The following is an 18,098-nucleotide window of genomic DNA, read 5'->3' on the forward strand; positions in this document are numbered from 1 at the left end:
CACTTTGGGGTGACTCAGAGGGCCTCTGTTTCTCCAGGTAGGTGGGACCAGGGGACCCCAAGCAGGTTCTTAGAAGATTAGAGATTTAGGGATAGAACTAACCTGCCACCCCATTGCCTTATTTCACCCCTTTCCTTAGTGTGTGCGTCACAGTGTTAGAAATTAGAAGTGCACATATACACGGGCTGTGTGTGAGGCAATGCAACAGTAAGAAGGCAGAGTGAGTGCTACAGATGTGCCATCCTTGATTATCTATCCTTGGGGTAACATAGAATTCACAGGAGTTATAGGATCAAACTGAAACACATTGCATAGCCATTACGCAGTACAGGCATAGCCTGCATAATGGTATTTTGGTCAACGGTGTGCCACGTATATGACAGTGGCCCCACAAATTCATAGTGGTGCTGAGGAATTCCTATTGCCTAGCATTTGTACTGTGCCTTTTCTAGGATTAGACACACGGATACTTCCCGCTGTGTTACGGGTGCCTACAGGGTTGAGCACAGGGATATGCTGTGCAGGTTTGCAGCCTGGAAGCATTAGGCTGGACCCTACAGCCGAGTGTGTAGTCAGCAGCACATCTAGGTTCCTGTGAGTGCACCCTGTGATGTTTGCACAGTGACAACGCCCCGCCTGCCCCCATGATGCACTTCTCAGAATGTATCCCATTGTTAAGCACCACACAACTGTGTATGTTTGCAGGTTCTGGCTGCCCCTACTACAGGCACATCCACTCTCTGGGCCCAAAGCCTGATGACGCAGGCACCATGGTCCCTGATAGAGCTGCCTTAGCTGTAAACAGTGGTTTAGGAGCCAGTGCTGTGACACAGCGGGTAAGGAAGCCACCTGCAGTGCCAGCATCCCATATGGGCATTGGTTCGAGTCCCAGTGGCTCCACTTCTGATCCAGCTCTCTGCTATGGCCTGGGAAAGCAGTAGAAGATGGCCCAAGTCCTTGGGCCCCTGCACCATATGTGGGAGACCCTTAGGAAGCGCCTGGCTCCCGGCTCAGGATCAGCACAGCTCCGGCCATTGCAGCCATCTGGGGAGTGAACAAGCAGATGAAAGACCTCTCTCTCAGTCTCTCCTTCTCTCTCTCTGTAATTTTGCCTTTCAAATAAATAAGTATTTTTTTTTAAAAAGAAACACAAAGTTTCTTCAAAGGCAGCCCTGTGATATGACTCCTGACACAGGCTTCTGACAGATGATAGACACTGCCGCCCGTCACTAGTTGCTTTTCTTTTGTGACATTGTCCTAAATAAGGGTGCGTTCCTTCTCTCCTGTCCACTCCCTGATATTCCCCTTTGTCTGAGTCTAGTCAAAGGTTTTTGAACTTTCAAAGTTTCCTAAGTCTAGTGAGCTATGACATCAACTTAGCGGATGGAGACCAGCTTGCTTTTTACAAAAGGAAGTATCCTAAAATGGGGGGGGGGGGATAGAATAAAAAGAACAGATTTCACACAGGAAGGAGAAGAATTCTTCCATGACAGCCTGTTTTTCTAGCACTCTGTGTGGGGGCAGGTGAAGAGCTGGTGACATAAAAATCTCACGTCCTGGCGTGGGTTTCTGGCAATGAGCCTGCAATTCACTGCTGTCAGTTGTACTTGAAGGTTGCCTTTGTCCCTTCACCCAACCCTTACGGCACAGGACACGGCTCACTCTCTCCTACAGACCATTGTCAAGCAGATGCCTTTCTGCACGTGGCTGCGTTTGATCCTTTTTTTTTTTTTTTAAAGATTTTATTTATTTGAGACAAAGAGTTACAGAGAGCGAGAGGGAGAGACAGAGAGAAAGGTCTTCCATCCACTGGTTCACTCCCCAAATGGCCGCAATGGCCGGAGCTGTGCCTATCTGAAACCAGGAGCCAGGAGCTTCTTCTGGGCCTCCCACACGGGTGCAGGGGCCCAAGGACTTGGTCCATCTTCTGCTGCTTTCCCAGGACATAGCAGAGAGCTGGATTGGAAGAAGAGCAGCCAGGACTTGAACCAGAGCCCATATGAGATGCTGGCAAGTGGAGGATTAACCTAATTGTGCCACCGCACCAGTTTGATCCTTTAGGCTAGAGCTGGTGAAAGGTCTTCCTACTTGATTGGTCCTACAAAGGTGAATCATTATTGAAAAAGAAAAAGTTATAAATGAAGCAACCCCCTAAAACCCTGCACCATTCACCAAATAGCGGTTAGGTCATGGGAGTAGAGATCTCTACAAAGCTCTGAGGCAATTGGCTGAGTATTAGGAACTCCAGTGCCCTCCAAGGCATGTGTAGCTTAGCACAACTTGTGCCCAAATGGGGCATGCTGTGTTGTGTGTGTGTGTTTTCTAGGTGCCACAAAATTAGTGGAAAATCCCCCAGTCCAAGAGCCCACCCCCCACTCTGCTGGTGTCAGGGTCTCTGGGGCAGTGCGGGGGCATCCAACCTTTTCCCGGAAAGGCGCAGAAGGTAGCCAGGGGAGGGGGACTCCCACATCAAACGCTGCCTTCATGACTGTTCGGGATGGAGGACCCCAGTGCAGAGCAGAAGGGAGCGACCCTCGAGCGGGATGTCTGGAAGCCGAGAGAAACCACAGAGGTACTGGACTAGACCTGCCGTCTCCACTCTTTGCCATGTGTTTTTAATTTTGGTTTTGGTTACCTTCGACTTGAATTATGGAGCTCAGTTAAGGTGACTCGGATGCAGTTACTTTACGAATCCAAAATGAACACTGACTTTTTTCTCCAGTGGGGCTGGGGATGACGCGAAGACAGAAAACACATTGCCTTTCAGAAAACTGGCAAATGCTTCTCCTCCCTTGTCCTTACAGAAGTAGAGAGCCTGTTTCTAAAAACCCAGAGCGCTGTGACGAATGCCAATAGCAAAATGTGATGCCCTCCCCCACCCCGCCCCGCCAGGGCAAGAGAGCTGCCCCCTTCCGCCCACCCCACCGGGATGGAATGGTGTGGTCCCTGTACTGCCAGACAGGAAGCAAATCCTTCCACCAGGGGCCAAAGCATAAACCTTCTTCCTACTACTGCAATGTGTTGGATTCCTTAATAATGACTGTGGTCTACTGGAAAGAAAAAAAGCGAGTATTGTCCATTTCACAGCTAAAAATGCTATTGGGGTAAAAAAAATATATATATGTTTCTGATGATGGCCAGGAGTTTCACTGCCGGCTGACGTAAGTACTTTCTCTCTTTGTTCCTCCGTCTGAACTCCTCTATACCATAAGCAGTTATGTGTGCAAGGGGTTATTATTAGAGTCGATGAAAGGCGCTTCAAGCGTTTCCCAGTAACTGAAAGTTGAACTGCAATTGCCAGTCATTCAGGAAGCTGTGTAGAGCCTTTGCTGGAGACACTATCGCTCTGTGGACTTCTGCCTTGTTCTGTGGTGAAATCCAGAAGAATCCTCCTTCCTTAGGAGACAAAGGGCAGGGAGGAAAAGGCGAGACTTGCCCCAGGGACCTGGAGCCCGACACAACTAGTTCCCACATCAGCCAGCTATCACGGGACTCTGCGTTACCCAGGACATCCGAGTTGCAGGAAAAGACAAGAAGAGGGAAAGGAAATTAATTGTGACATTGTTGACTGTAGCCTTTATTTTGGTTTCCTCGTGAGCTGAGAGACATGGTGGCTACGGAGTGAAAAAGATCAGAATGAAATATAATCATTCTGCATTGATTTTGCTAGGTTGGCTGGTGCAGCCTATGGTACAATTGCTTCAGACTGTAGTTTCTCAAACAACCAATCAGTCAAAATAAAGAGGACTCAGAAATCAACCCCAAGACATACTGTGGTGGCATGCAGTATTTAACCTCACTACATTTCATCTGGGGGGCATTTTGTTGTCAAAGACAAGTTGCATATGTCAGGACAAGAAAATGGGCAGAAAATTGATTTCAATCATTCCTTTGTCTCTAAGTGGCTTGTGGTTTGGTTTGTAGATCGTGTCTCATTGAGAGTTCTAATCCTGTGATAAAAAGGTAAAGCAAACCAAGAGGAAACTATCAATCAATAAGAAGATATTGTCTGTATGTGGACCCTTGTTCCTATCATAATTGTGGCTTTGCCCTATCTAAGAGGCACCAACTGAGTATCCACATTGGACCTCCACGGTCCCAGGCTCAGGATGTCCAACTCCACACCATCTCGCTGCCAAGGAGGGAAAGCCAGGAACAGTGAGAATTCACAGGGGCAGGGACGCCTTGTCACTCTCACCAACACACCAACACCTTTGAAAACCCAGAGCAAAAGGCAAGCAAGTTAGCAAAGTGTGGTGAGGAAACAGAAGTATCTTTTCCACTAAACCAAAGAAACAGCTCTGGAAGCCACATCTTAGGATGTCGAGTACTTGATGGCAGGGTGGGTTCAGCATGGAACTGTGCCTCCAACACCATAACTAGGCCTTGATCAGATGGTCAGGTCCAATGTCACTGTCAGTGCAGGGGCTGGTGCTGTGGTGTATGGGCGGGGGGAGGGAGAGTCTACTCCTCTATTATGAAGCATAGCAATTCACATCTAACGTGGCTTAGTACAGTGGCTCTCATTTGGTGAGTATTCGTTTTAATAATAGTATGCTCTTTCCACTGTGTTGCCATTTGTGCTGGGCACAAAGTCGTGGTGGGGGAAACTCCTAGTGCCTCAGCAGGAATCCAGGCAGCGACTCCCAACCAGACTGGTGCTCTCATCACATCCTTCACCACTGAGCACTTGTGGGGAAGAGAAGGGTCCAGCCTCACTCTACACTGACCCTGACGAAACAGCAGCCGTGATTAAAGCTACCTAACCTGGACCCTTAAACACATGTCTTTCTAATACTCAGCATGACCAAATAGAAGATGCCCGAAGTATTCTCTAAACATCAAAGACTATGATTATCTGGAGCGAAGGCTGTATGTGTGATGGTTGAGTTCAGAGTTGATCAAGATGCTTTTTCCATTTGTACTTGAGACAAACTCAGATTTTGATAGTGAGATTTTCTTAAAAGTGAACAGAGTAGCCTGTCCTTTTAGGGAAAACTGTCAGTATTTGTTTTCAAAGACACAATTTGAAATTTCAGTTAAAAAAAAAAGCATTTTGGAAAACTAAGATCTGCCATCATGAGCCTGACAGCTTTTCAACATGTGAAGACTTTTCTGGTGAGCTGCATGTTCACATGTGCAATGTAGCATCATTTGGAAGAGCTGCAGAACCTGGCAAAATAACATGTTGGTAAGAGACCCCCTTAAAGGTCAAAATAGACCAGATTTTTTTAGTTAAGGAAAGCTTGGAGTTAAAATGTTGTTTATTTGGCAAAAATGGAAAGAGAGGAGAAAGACTGAGTTCCTATCCACTAGTCCACTTCCCAGATACCCACAATGTCCAGGTCTAGGTTGGGGCCAAAGCCGAGAGCTGGGAAGGCAATCCAGGTCTCCTGCATTGGGTGGAAGGAACTCCACTACTGGAGCCATCACTGCAGCCTCCCAGGGTCAGCATAAGCAGGATCCTGGAGTTAACAGCCAGAGTTAGGCTAGAGTTAACAGCCAGGAATCAAACCCAGACACTCTGATGTAGGTTGCTGGCAACTGGCTAAATACAACTGATCGGCTCAATACTCAAGACCCCAAATAGCATTTACTCTAAAAGAATATGAAAAGCTTATTGAAATAGTTTCAAGTTCTATATTGCAACTAATACTTGAGAAACCACCACTTGTCAAGTTTTGTTGTAGTTCACTATGAATTTGTCAACTCCCACACCTATTGTTATTTTTAAATGAATTAACGTTTTTAGGTTCTCATTTTCAATATCATATTGTTTGAAATAAGCCCACCTGAGACCACCTACCCACCAAAGGATGGACTCAGAAACATGAAGGAGGCACAAAGCAAGGCGTTTGTTGAAAGCAGGTCTCAGCACTGATCAGCGAGTGGAAACGGGCACTGCCCTCCGATATTCAGCTGCTTCTATTCCTGTGATGCAGGAATCCCTTCCCTCATTTGTTGAGCAACTCTGAGTCACAATCTAAAGGCAATACTGTACCTGAAGCAAGGGAAGGGGGAGGGGAATGGCGGTTGGGTGTTGCTGGGCAAGTAGGCTAGGGGAGGGGGAGGTTATACTATGATTGTTCAAAAAGGAATGTAACAGCCTTGGAAACCTGACTTAGAAACAGCCTAGCCTTTTACATTACAAAGTCCTGCCCACACCCTGCTAGCCCTGCAGGTGGTCCTACCTTCTCCCAAGGGAAGCCTGTTCGAGGGATCTCCTCTGCCTGGCACCAGGTGGGTTACTCAGCCTGATCACACTGGGCAATAAAACTTACAGCCTCCCCTGTGTCTGTGTCAGGTGATCTACCCAGACTGATAACGCTGGGTAGTAAAACCTTGGGAGGAATGCTACCTAACTGACATTCAGCAAATCCTCTGTCTAGGGGAAGAGGGAGGAGGGGTGGGAGAAATGGCAAGACAAACTGGACCCCGGGCTGAATGTAAACTAGGCACTCTCTCAGATTCCATCTGGAGAGGTGCCCGTCCTTTCTGATGGATGCCCTCCTCATTAAACTTTGCTGCCTTGCTTACCACTCCCCTCTGAATTCTTTCTAGCATGAAAACAGGAATCTATTCCACTCATTTCTGCTAAGTGAGCCCATCAGTTGATCTACTTTGGGTTTTTTCTTTTCCCACTTAGCTCCCTTTGCAGCTGGGGACTAGGCCCTGGCATCAGGCCTGTACTTAGGCTTAGCTAAGTTCTTATGAAAATGCACCATTGGGTCACTTCTAATGCTTATGCAATAAATATTGACAGACATAGCCCACATAAACAAAAGCCCTTTGGGATCCTTAGTAACTTAAAAGTATGTAAACGGATTATGAGGACCAAAGGATGGAGAACAGCTGGTTTAATTAAACTTGAAATGGATTGAATTTGGTTCTACACACAGTTTCAGCTCTCCCTAATAACCCGCATCTATCTCTATTATATAAAACTGAGAGTCAAAGATGTATTTGTTGGCTTCAATAATCTAGAAAATTCTACCATATGTGCTGTGCTCCCATTGAGTAATGTTCAGTTTGAAGGAGACCCTGCTGCTTAGCTTGGGGTTAAGGAAATAGAGAAATAATTTAGATGTGCATGACTTTCTGTGCTTTGACAGAATTTGCTTTGCTGGATTTTTTTTCCTTTTTGGCTTCTATTTTAGGAGCAACTTTTCAGGTGCAACACATTTTAGTGTGATTTTCACAGACAAGTTTTTGTTCTTAGAAATGTGCCTCAGACCATTTCCTTGCCTATTGTGAAGCCACCTGCAATCGCTGTTTAAAAGCATTATCAATTGTGTTATTTAAAGACATCATTTAACCTGTTTTAGCTATGAGAAAAGCGACCGAATTCTATTTATTGTATTTATTGTGTTAGTTTGTCATTGCTGTGATGAAACACCTGAGACAGGCAAGCTCTATAAAGAAGAGGCATTTAATTAGCTCACAGTCTTGGAGGCTAACAGTCCAACCAGCACGATGCAGCCTCTGGTGAGGGCCCTCTGGGCGGGGACAGATGTGTGGGAGATCCCATTTCAATGCAGCAAACGATAGAGACATCGAGTGGGGCCAGGCTCTAGGTTTCCAGCAAACTTCTCTAGAGAACTAAGCAGGGTCCCAGCAGAAATACCTCCGTCTTTTGCAAGAACACATCCCCGATTGACACAGGGCTTCCCACTTGACCCCACCTCCTCAACTCTGAAGACCAGGCTCTCAACACAAACAGCATCCTAGCCATAGCACTTAATAACAAGACAATCAATATGCCTGGTATAAACTTCAGAAGGCGCAAAAGGAGAAATAATAAGAAGTACTAGTGTATTTCACAAAGGCTACAGAAAATGGAATTAAAATATTGGTATTTTGGTGCAAAAAAATATTGTGAGGGGTTGGTGCTGTGGCAAAGCAGGTTAGCGCCCTGGCCTGAAGCACTGGCATCCCATATGGGCGCCGGTTCGAGACCTGGCTGCTCCACTTCCGATCCAGCTCTCTGCTATGGCTTGGGAAAGCAGTAGAAGATGGCCCAAGTCTTTGGGTCCCTGCACCTGTGTGGGAGACCCAAAAGAAGCTCCTGGCCCCTGGCTCAGGATCAGCACAGCTCCAGTCTTTGCATCCAGTGGGGGAGTGAACCAGTGGATGGAACACCTCTCTCTCTCTCTCTCTCTCTCTCTGCCTCTCCTCTCTCTCTGTGTAACTCTGCCTTTCAAATAAATAAATAAATCTTTAAAAAAATGTTTGAAATCCATACATAGCTTTTTCATAATATGCACTTTCTTTAAAGATTTATTTATTTATTTGAAAGGCAGAGTTACAGAGAGAGAGAGAGAGAGAGAGAGAGAGACAGAGGTCTTCCATCTGCTGATTCACTCCCCAAATGGCCACAATAGTTAGAGCTGCACTGATCCGAATCCAGGAGCCAGGAGCTTCTTTCAGGTCTTCCACATGGGTGCAGGGGCCTAAGGACTTGAGCCATCTTCTACTGCCCTCCCAGGTCATAGCAGAGAGCTGGATAGGAAGTGGAGCTGCCAGGACTTGAACTGGTATCCATATGGGATGCTGACACAGCAGACTGGGGCTTTAACCCACTGTGCCACAGTGCCGGCCCCCATAATATGTGTTTTTCATGAACTTTTTGAAGACCCTTTATAGTTCATTTCCTCAAATTTTCATTCTCCAGTCTTCCAGTTCGCCCCAGAAACAACTATTGTTGCCAAGTTCTTACACATCATATAATGTTACTCAATGATTTGTTTTTGCTTCTTTTCACTTAATGCTCCATTGTTCCATATAGAGAGAGTCCTGCTTATTACTGAATAGCATTCCATTGTATAGATGAATGATTTATTTGACTCCTCCCCTACCTGGAAACACTGAGACTAATTTCCCATTTTTTGCTACCATAATGCTTTAATGTCTACATACATTTGTGTTTGTGCACAAAATATATATACACACACACACACACACATATATATATATATATACACATGTATAACTTTCTGGATCAAAGCAGGATAATGTCTCTTAGACCACAGTTGTAGTTAAATATATATACATATATATATATACATATATATGTATATATATATATTCAAGCCATCTATTACTGAGGAGCTATTGAGAGCTAGTGATGCTGTGAAATACCTACTTAGTCTTCTTCCCAGGTTTCCTAAGTGCTGTGGAATCTCCAGGTGGTGAGTGTCTTTGTACGCTAATGAGTTGATGCAGGATTGGTGACCACTGGTAGCTTCAGGGTGAGACTTAGTCACCGGAAAGGGACAGAGACGTGATTGGGAGTTTGGGACTTCAGTTGCATGCTTTTTCTCCAGGATGTGCCTCTGTTAAGGAACGGAGGAAAGGGGCAGGGGAGAGAAGTTCAGTGAGGGTGCCGTTTCAGGCCTCAGCCTGACCCCTCAGAGCTGCTCCGTCCCCTTCCTGGGGGAATGCCCACCCCACACCTATCAGCTGCTGTGCGGGAGCACTCAGGTGCTCCCATAGCCCAAGGCTGCCCACACAGAAAGAGTAATGGACTCAAAGGGACCCAGGGAGAGCTGGGTGGAGAACTGACAGCATCTCCTCCCTCCAAACCGAGCCTCTTCTAGATTCCTGTATCTCAGCCAGATTCATCCACCAAAAGCAAAGCACTGGCCCCATCCAACCCACACATAGCCACTTCCGGTGGCTGCCAGTCTCCCAGCAGCACTCTGCTGGCACTGGCTTCCTTTTTTAAGATTTATTTATTTGAAAGGCAGAGCTACAGAGAGAGAGAGAGAGAGAGAGAGAGAGAGAGAGAGACATACCTCCCATCTGCTGGTTCACTCTCCCAAGTGGTCGCAATGGCCAGGGCTGGGCAGGCTGAAGCCAAAAGCCAGGAGCCAGGAGCTTTGTCCAGGTGTCTCACATGGGTGGCAGAAGCCCAAGTTCTTGGACCATTGTCTGCTGCTGTCTCAGGCACATTAACAGGGAGTCGGATTGGAAGTGGAGCAGCTGGAACATGAACCAGCACTGTGGGCAATACCCTCTCTAAAGTTACAATTTGCTTTCATTTTTAAAAAGTAGGATTTAAAACTAGCTCAAAGATTATACTAGGAAAGTATGTTCCATCAACTGTCTACTGTTGGGGATGTGGTGAGTGTCAGTCTGTCTTGTTTTAGGATCTATCTTTTATTTTAAAAGATTTATTTATTTTTACTTGAAAGTCACAGTTACAGAGAGAGAAGGAGAGGTCCTCCATCCGCTGGTTCACTCCCCAGTTGGCCGCAACAGTCAGAGCTGCGCAGAACTTAAGCCAGGAGCCAGGAGACTCCTCCAGGTCTCCCATGTGGGTGCAGGGGCCCAAGGACTTGGGACGTCCTCCACTGCCCTCCCAGGCCATAGCAGAGAGCTAGATCGGAAGTGGAGCAGCCGGGACCTGAACTAGCACCCATATGGGATGCCAGCACTGCAGGTGGCAGCCTTACCTGCTACACCACCGCACCGGCCCCAGGATCTGTCTTCTGGCTGGAATTTGAATTAATGAATCTGAATAGCTAAGCGGTGGTTGTAAGGGACACAGCTGCGCCATGTTCAGGAAGGCTCGCTTGTAATTATTTTATGTTGGTTCCCAGTGGGGCTCTCCTGCACCCTTCAAATTTCACGAAGATTCAACATGAAAGTCACGGAGAAGTTCAGGGCTGAAACAGTAGTTATTTTGCAAAAGAGAAAAAAAAAATAACTGGAGGCTCTTACAAGCCTCTGCACTGGTCCCATGACAACTTACCTGAAGTTGCTTTTCTGTGCAGGTGTCAAAAAGAACAGAACGTACCAGGGGTCTTCAAGAAGTTCTTGGGAAACATGTATTAAGAAAAAAAAAAAAAAACCTATGCATGGATTTTTTAAAAATCACAACAAAATAAACATCTTTTCTTCCCATCTTTTCCATAAATATTTTGATGCACCTTTGCAGTCCTGTCTCGTGGCTTTTCTGAGTACTCCCAGTCACAACCGCCGTGTCTGGGCTTGGCTTTATAGCATTGCCGATGTCCATCTGACATGATTACTATTCACAGCTCCTGACCTTATATCTTATGACATGCTTTCCTGCCTCTCTGGACCCCTCCGAGCTGCCAGTGTGACAACCACACACTGCATGCAAGACAACGCACGTCCCACACACTTCCTTCTGGCTGCCTGGACCAGGGATCCTTCTCATCTAAGACAGACAGACCAAAGTGTTGGGTTTGGATGCCACGACGCATCAAGCAGCATGCTATGTGACACATTGCCCAGAGATTAGCTTTCAAAATAGACTTCAAAGGACATTGCCCTAATAAATCTGTCGCTCAGAGCAATTCCCACTAGGGCGCCGGCTCTATCAGAAATGCTCAGTTAAAACAGACTCAGGTTCAGTCTAACCCTCTCCTCTGCACCTGCCTGGAGATCCTCTTTGCACCTTGCAGGTGCAGAGGAAAGAGCATCATTAGTCTTGCAGCCATTGGGGGGAGGGGGATGGTAACTGGCCTCATCCGGGCACAAGCTTGGTGACTGTGCAGGCAGTAAGAGGAGGCAGACAGGCTGGGCTACTAGAAGGTGAAGGAGTTGCCAACAAAACCGCCCTGGGTTTAAGGGTTTAAGACTTCCCACATTTTCTTCCAGCTGGCAAGCAGCCTCATGGGGCCTCACCTTGATTCCATCTGGGAGACAAAACTCTCCCGCTCCCTCCCACTCTGAATCTGGTTTGATCTGAGGTTGGACAACTGCTGTCCTGGCGTGACCCCCTGAGCTCTGGGTCCTGCCTTCCAAATCGAACCGTAGACCACGCTTCCAGCTCTGCCTGGGCGCAGATGGTCATCTCAGGACCCGCCTCCACCGGTCGCCGCGCTGGGGCTCCAGGTAGTTCTGATATTCTGCCTCGTCCCCCTCATTCCGACGAACTTGGCGAGGCCCTCGTGTGGGAAGCAGGCATGAGTCGGCTTGCTCTCCCGGTGCGGCACTGGGGCAGGTTTCCCAGACTCCAGTGGTGGCATTGTTCCCTGCTTCCCTGGAGAAGTGCGGCCGGCTGATTTCCCAGTCTGATTCACCCAGGCAGCTCCGGGGCTCCAGAGGAGCCAGAACAATCCTGAAGTGGCCCCAGGGTGGATTTTACGTCACTGCTGTTGCCTCCTGTTTCAGGGACACAGGGCCTAGATGGGCATTGGAACAATAATACCACATTCTTTGCTCCACATCAGAAACAGGATTCTTTGGGACAACAACAAAATAGCAGCTCTTAGGGGTCTTAAGCATCCACATAGAGTTAAATGGGCACCAAATTACATTAGTGACGCTATTGAACTAAAACTTGGATTAGCCATGAACTTGGGGTACCTCCCTGATTGACAGTGATATCTCCTCTGCTCCTCCCTATCTGATAATTTTGCTGGACCTACCTGGACCTAGGATGCTATGGCCTCACATGGAAGAACTGACGCCCAGCGTGAGTGTTCTGGGAAAATGTTGGGGGGAACTCCAGCTTCTTCCTCTGAAACCAATACTGATGTCCGGGGAACACCAGGTGAATTGCCTCCAGTATCTTACTGAGCATGTAAATTCACTAGCTCAGTGCAGGCTCCTGGCGTGTGTCCTAAACAACCTTCCCTGTATTTGCTCTCCCCGTAGTCTTCCTCTTGCCTGCTTTCTCCCCCTAGAACTGTTCTTCCCAAGCAGCCTCTGAGGCTTTCTTTTCAGATCCCAAAGCTTTGTCATGCTCAAGCATTCTCCCCCCCTGAGCCACAGGCCGCTCTGGTCCTTGCTACCTCCCGTGGGCTTTCTCGCCCCAGCAAGCGACTGTCTTGACCCTGCCTTGTCTCTTTCTCATCTGTGGCTCCTGGCACCACATTGGATGTGGGCTCCAGAAATCCACTCTCCTCCTAGCCTTTCAGATGCAAAGAGGAAGAAACCAATCTAGAACTCTGATTCTTTTTCTGTTATTGTTGTTAAAGAGTTACAGTGGCCGGTGCCGTGGTGCACTAAGTTAATCCTCCGCCTGCAGTACCGGCATCTCATACGGGCGCCGGATTCTGTCCCGGTTGCTCCTCTTCCAGTCCAGCTTTCTGCTGTGGCCCGGGAGTGCAGTGAGGATGCTTGGGCCCTGCACCTGCATGGGAGACCAGGAGAAGCACCTGGCTCCTAGATTCGGATTGGCGCAGCGCCGGCCGTGGCGGCCATTTGGGGAGTGAACCAACGGAAGGAAGACCTTTCTCTCTGTCTCTCTCTCTCACTGTCTATAACTCTACCTGTCAAATTTTTAAAAAAAAGAAAAAAAAAGAGTTACAGAGAGAGAGAGAGAGATGTCCCATCTGCTGCTTCATTCCCCAAATGGCTGCAACAGCCAGAGGCTGGGCCAGGCTTAAGCCAGGAGCCAAGAGCTTCTTCCAGGTCTCCCACATGGGTGGCAGGGGGCCATGGACTTGGGTCATTTTCTTCTGCTTTCCCAGGTGCATTATCAGGAAACTGTATCAGAGGTGGAGCAGCCAGGACATGAACTGCCGCCCATGTGGGATGCCAGCATTGCAGGCAGTGGATTTAGCTGCACGCCATGACACCAGTCCCTAGAACTCTGATTCTAAACCCATTCAGATGTCACTCTCCTCTACCAAAAATGCCAGCCTATCAGCAATTGAAAAAATAAAACTGATAAATAAAAAGATGAAAATCATGGTAGTTTTCAAACAGTGCACCCCAGAGGCAGGGAAATCAAGTTTATATTCACAGATTGTCAATCCAGTTAGTTCTTTTTTTTTTTTTTTCAAAAAGATTTGTTTATTTATTTGAAAGTCAGAGTTACACAGAGAAAGATAGATGGGGTGGGGGGGAGAGACAGAGAGAGAGAGACAGAGAGAGGTCTTCCACCCACTAGTTCACTCCCCAATTGGCTGCAACAGCCGGAGTTGCACCAATCTGAAGCCAGGAGCCAGGAGTTTCTTCCCAGTCTCCCATGTGGGTGCAGGGGCCCAAGGACTTGGGCCATCTTCTACTGCTTTTCCAGGCCATAGCTGAGAGCTGGATTGGAAGTGGAGCAGCCAGGATTAGAACCGGCACCCATATGGGATGCCAGTACTGCAGGCGGTGGCTTTACCCGCTGGCCCCAGTCCAGTTAGTTCTATTCCTGCTAGGAGCTACTGTCCTCTCTCCTTTTGTGCATGGAACTTGCAAATGAGAAAGACAGACCTGTCCAAAATAAACGAATTCTTGCTGCAAACCCAACTGGCTGGTTGAAGGTGTAAATGCAGCCTGTGGTTGTGCAGATGCCAAAGTGCTGGTTCCAGTCTTGGTTGGAACATTCTAAGACAGCTTACAGACGTTTAAGTCAGAATGGAGATTATGTGGTCTGGATGCCTCTGTGGGTGTGCCCGATGACAGTGCAAGGAGGTGTGACTCTATGGGTCTAGTCTACTTTAGGAATGCGTATACATCAGCAATACGAGTGAGTGAGGGAAGCAGTGTGTAGGGTGTTGTTGCTAAACCTGGTTCCACAAATGACCCACGACACACGCTCATACTGCTGTGAGTAGATGAAAGAACCCGCTGGGATTTCTATAGGACACAGAATTTTTGTTTTATTGCATTTGCTCCCATTGCATACACATAAGTTTCTAAGGGGCAGACATTTGGCACAGTGGTCGAGACAACTCCATTCCACGTTGGAGTGCCTGGGCTCAATCTTGGCTCTACTCCCAATTCCAGCTTCCTGCTAATGCACACCCTGGGAGGCAGCAGGTAATGGCTCAAGTGTTGGGTCCCTGCTGCCCATGTGAGAGACCATGATTGAGTTCCAGGCTCCTGGCTTGAGCCTGGCCCAACCCTGGTTGTTGCAGGTATTTGGAGAAAGAACCAGCAAGTGGAAGATCTCTCCCTGTCTCTGTCTCTATATCTCTACTTTTCAAATAACACGAAAATAAATTTGTAAATGTTTTTTAAACATTCACAAGAAAATCAACATTATCCCAAGCAGAATTTAAACACAGAAATTCACAGGATTCAGTTCCAAAAAAATGAAGACCTGGGCTAGTTTGTACATGAGGACATCAAGGAAGTTTCTCAATGAGTGACATTCTCCATGGATGAATAAGGGCCAGGAAACAGTGCAAGAAATGGGACAGGAGAAGTAGCTACTCCCTTGTGAAAAAAAGTGAGCTTATGAGAGACAGTGTCCCGTGAACCTCCATGCGTGGGCTTCCCTACAGCCTCGTCTTCAGCCCTGGAATACCTGTGGATAGTGCAGCCTGGGGGTTACTTCTGTCGATCCAAGGAGAAGAACTCTCAAGTCCTCACTGGCTGCCATCTCTGGCTTTGCTTTAAGAAATAACTTTTTGAAAGAGAGAGAGAGAGAGAGAGATTTTCCATCCACTGATTCACTCCCCAAATGCCTGCAAAAGCTGGGACTGGGCCAGACCAAAGAGAGGAGCCAGAAACTTACTCTGAGTCTCCTACATGGATGGCAAGGATCCAATTACTTGAGCCACCACCAGCTCCTCCCAGGGTGTACATTAGCACCAAGCTGGAATTTAGAATGGAGGCTGGACTTTGAATCTAGGCACTCTGAAACGGGGTGAAGATCTCTCAATGACATCTTAACTGCTGCAACAAATACCCACCCCTTGGCTTTCCTTAAACTCAACTTGTCCACAGGGTGGGTCCCAGCCCTCAGAAACCTGAACTGTCCCACACGGGAAAGGGGCCTGATCTGCTTAGTTCAAGCAGTGTCATTTGTGGTCTTTGCATGGCAGCCTAATGTTGGTTTAGACATTTGCAGGAAAACTGAATGAAATGAAGTAAATATTGACTTTTGCAAAGTGCTGTGCATGTGGAAACAGACATCTCAATCTCTGCCTCTAAGGGGTTGGCACTCTTTTTCCTCTGTTGTTGCAAACAAGGGAAAGCTGGTGTGGCATGATCAAAGACAAGGCTATCCACAGGCACCCCACATAGCCTTGCTGGAAGACACTTTATTTGGGTTCTTAGAGATAAGCAGGAGCTCACCTGGCAGCCCATGGTGAGGAAATGAGTTCCCGAAATTCCGCAATGAAAAGCAGCTCCATGGCAGGCTGTAGGTAGAACCCCTGGCAGGCTGTAGGTAGAACCCCTGGCAGCAAAGAGCAGGAGCAGGGATGGGCCTCAGAGACCCACTCCTTGCTCAGGATTGTAGACCGCTCCTGCAGCTTGCTAACCTCCCAGACATGCTCTCAGGAAAAAGGAAACCTCCCGAGCGTTTTCTTCATCTGCTTCTAGCACAGCCTGGAAACCCAGGGGACCTGTGGCAATGGAGAGCAATAGACGCACCATGACCCTAACGCATGAACAAGCTCTGGGAGCCAGGTTTTGTTACTGCCATGTAGACAGAATCCTGAATTGTTAAAGGGAAAGCAAAAAATGAAAAGCCCTCTTAAGCTGAAGAACAGTGGGCGATCGTTTCAGACACCTGACAGTCCCTTGTCCCTGGGGCTCCCTCCAGCCCTGCAGAGGTGGATGACTGACCTGGTTCTGGGCAAAGGAATTGCTCAGCATATTCTAAAAATATCTGCACTGCTAGGATGGCCCAGAACCTGTTATTTATTTATTTAGATCTTTTTTAAAGATTTAAGGAGCCAGTGCTGTGGTCTAGTAGGCTAAGCCTCTCTCCTGTGGCGCCGGCATCCCATATGGGCGCTGGTTCTAGTCCCAGCTGCTCCACTTCCGATCCAGTTCTCTGCTATGGCCTGGGAAAGCTGTAGAAGATGACCCAAGTCCTTGGGCCCCTGTACCCACCTGGGAGACCTGGATGAAGCTTCTGGCTTTGGCCTGGCCCTGCCTTGGCTGTTGTGGTCATTTGGGGAGCGAACCAGAGGCTGGAGGATCTGTCTCTTTTTCTTTCTCTCTGTCTCTGTCTCTCCCACTTTATAACTCTTCCTTCCAAATAAATAAATAAATATTTTTAAAAAATTAACTCTGAAAATTTTTTGAAAGTGCTTCTGGTTCTGTTAGAGAAGCAAACACAGATCCCTCAAAACAGCGTATTGTGCCACTTTTGCACAGGTTTCAGACATTGACACTTCTTGGAATTGTTGACAGAGGACCAAGGAGAGTAACGCTGTCCAGGAAGGCAAGTGGAGAAGTGTCTGGATGATTCCAGACAAGGGCCAAGATCAGACACAGCAAGCTCTCAAAACATGCACATTTGTCCGTGCCAATTTACAAAAGGATCTTTTTTAAAAAAAGATTTATTTATTATTTATTTGAAAGTCAGAGTTACACAGAGAGAGGAGAGGCAGAGAGAGAGAGAGAGAGGTCTTCCATCCACTGGTTCACTCCCCAGATGGCTGCAATGACCAGAGCTGTGCCAATCTGAAGCCAGGAGCCAGGAGCCAGGAGCTTCTTCCAGGTCTCCCATGCGGGCGCAGGGGCCTAAGGACTTGGGCCATCTTCTATTGCTTTCCCAGGCCACAGCAGAGAGCTGGATCGGAAGTGGAGCAGCCGGGACTAGAACTGGTACCCATATGGGACACTGGCGCTTCAGGCCAGGGCGCTAACCCCTGTGCCACAGCACAGGCCCCTATAAAAGGATCTTAAATGAGCAACAAGTTCTTGCAGAGTTCACATTAGAAACAGGGTTCAACTGCTGCACTCTAGTCACCTTCATGGATGGAAACGAACTGAGGGTGTGAATGCGTCCATTTTATTGGACATTCGTGCACCGACAGAACCTTTCTCACTGAGTTATCGAAGCTGCAATGGAAACTTGTATCATAGGCTCCAAGGAGGCTTTAACCACGCAGATGGGAAACTCAGAATCACCGAGTTGTTTGTGGATTTGGCTCTAAGTCAGGCGTGTTTTGAGGCTTTGAACGCTGACTATTTGCACCCGTGAAATCAGTTGGAGCCAAAGAGAGAAAGAAGAAAAAGGGATATGGAAACTCTGTATGGCAAGAAAGAGCCAGGCATTTTTGCTCCTAACCAGAGTATGGCAGAAAGAAGAGGGGAAGGCAAAGTTGACCTTTCTGAGGAGCCCAGCTTTTTCCTGGAAGTCCAACAAACAAAGGAACAAAGTTTGGATGCAACAGGACAGGATCGCAGCTGTAACCAGAGCCAGTTTCTCCAAGTTAGCGGCT

General features: G+C 47.6%; 1 protein-coding gene and 1 long non-coding RNA gene across 2 annotated transcripts in view; one reads left to right on the top strand and one right to left on the bottom strand.

Annotated features, from left to right (window-relative positions):
- The window catches only part of FHL2 (four and a half LIM domains 2), an 83,107-nt gene that overhangs the window by 16,583 nt on the left and 48,426 nt on the right, over positions 1–18,098 (top strand). The gene's annotated exons all lie outside the window — the stretch shown is intronic.
- LOC138848546 (uncharacterized) lies at positions 8,882–9,981 on the bottom strand. Its single transcript, XR_011386437.1, has 2 exons — positions 9,795–9,981; positions 8,882–9,332 (listed from the first exon to the last, which is right to left on the bottom strand). It is a non-coding gene; the product is annotated as an uncharacterized lncRNA (long non-coding RNA).

The sequence above is a fragment of the Oryctolagus cuniculus genome, chromosome 2, assembly GCF_964237555.1.
Source record: "Oryctolagus cuniculus chromosome 2, mOryCun1.1, whole genome shotgun sequence".
Classification (NCBI taxonomy): domain Eukaryota; kingdom Metazoa; phylum Chordata; class Mammalia; order Lagomorpha; family Leporidae; genus Oryctolagus; species Oryctolagus cuniculus.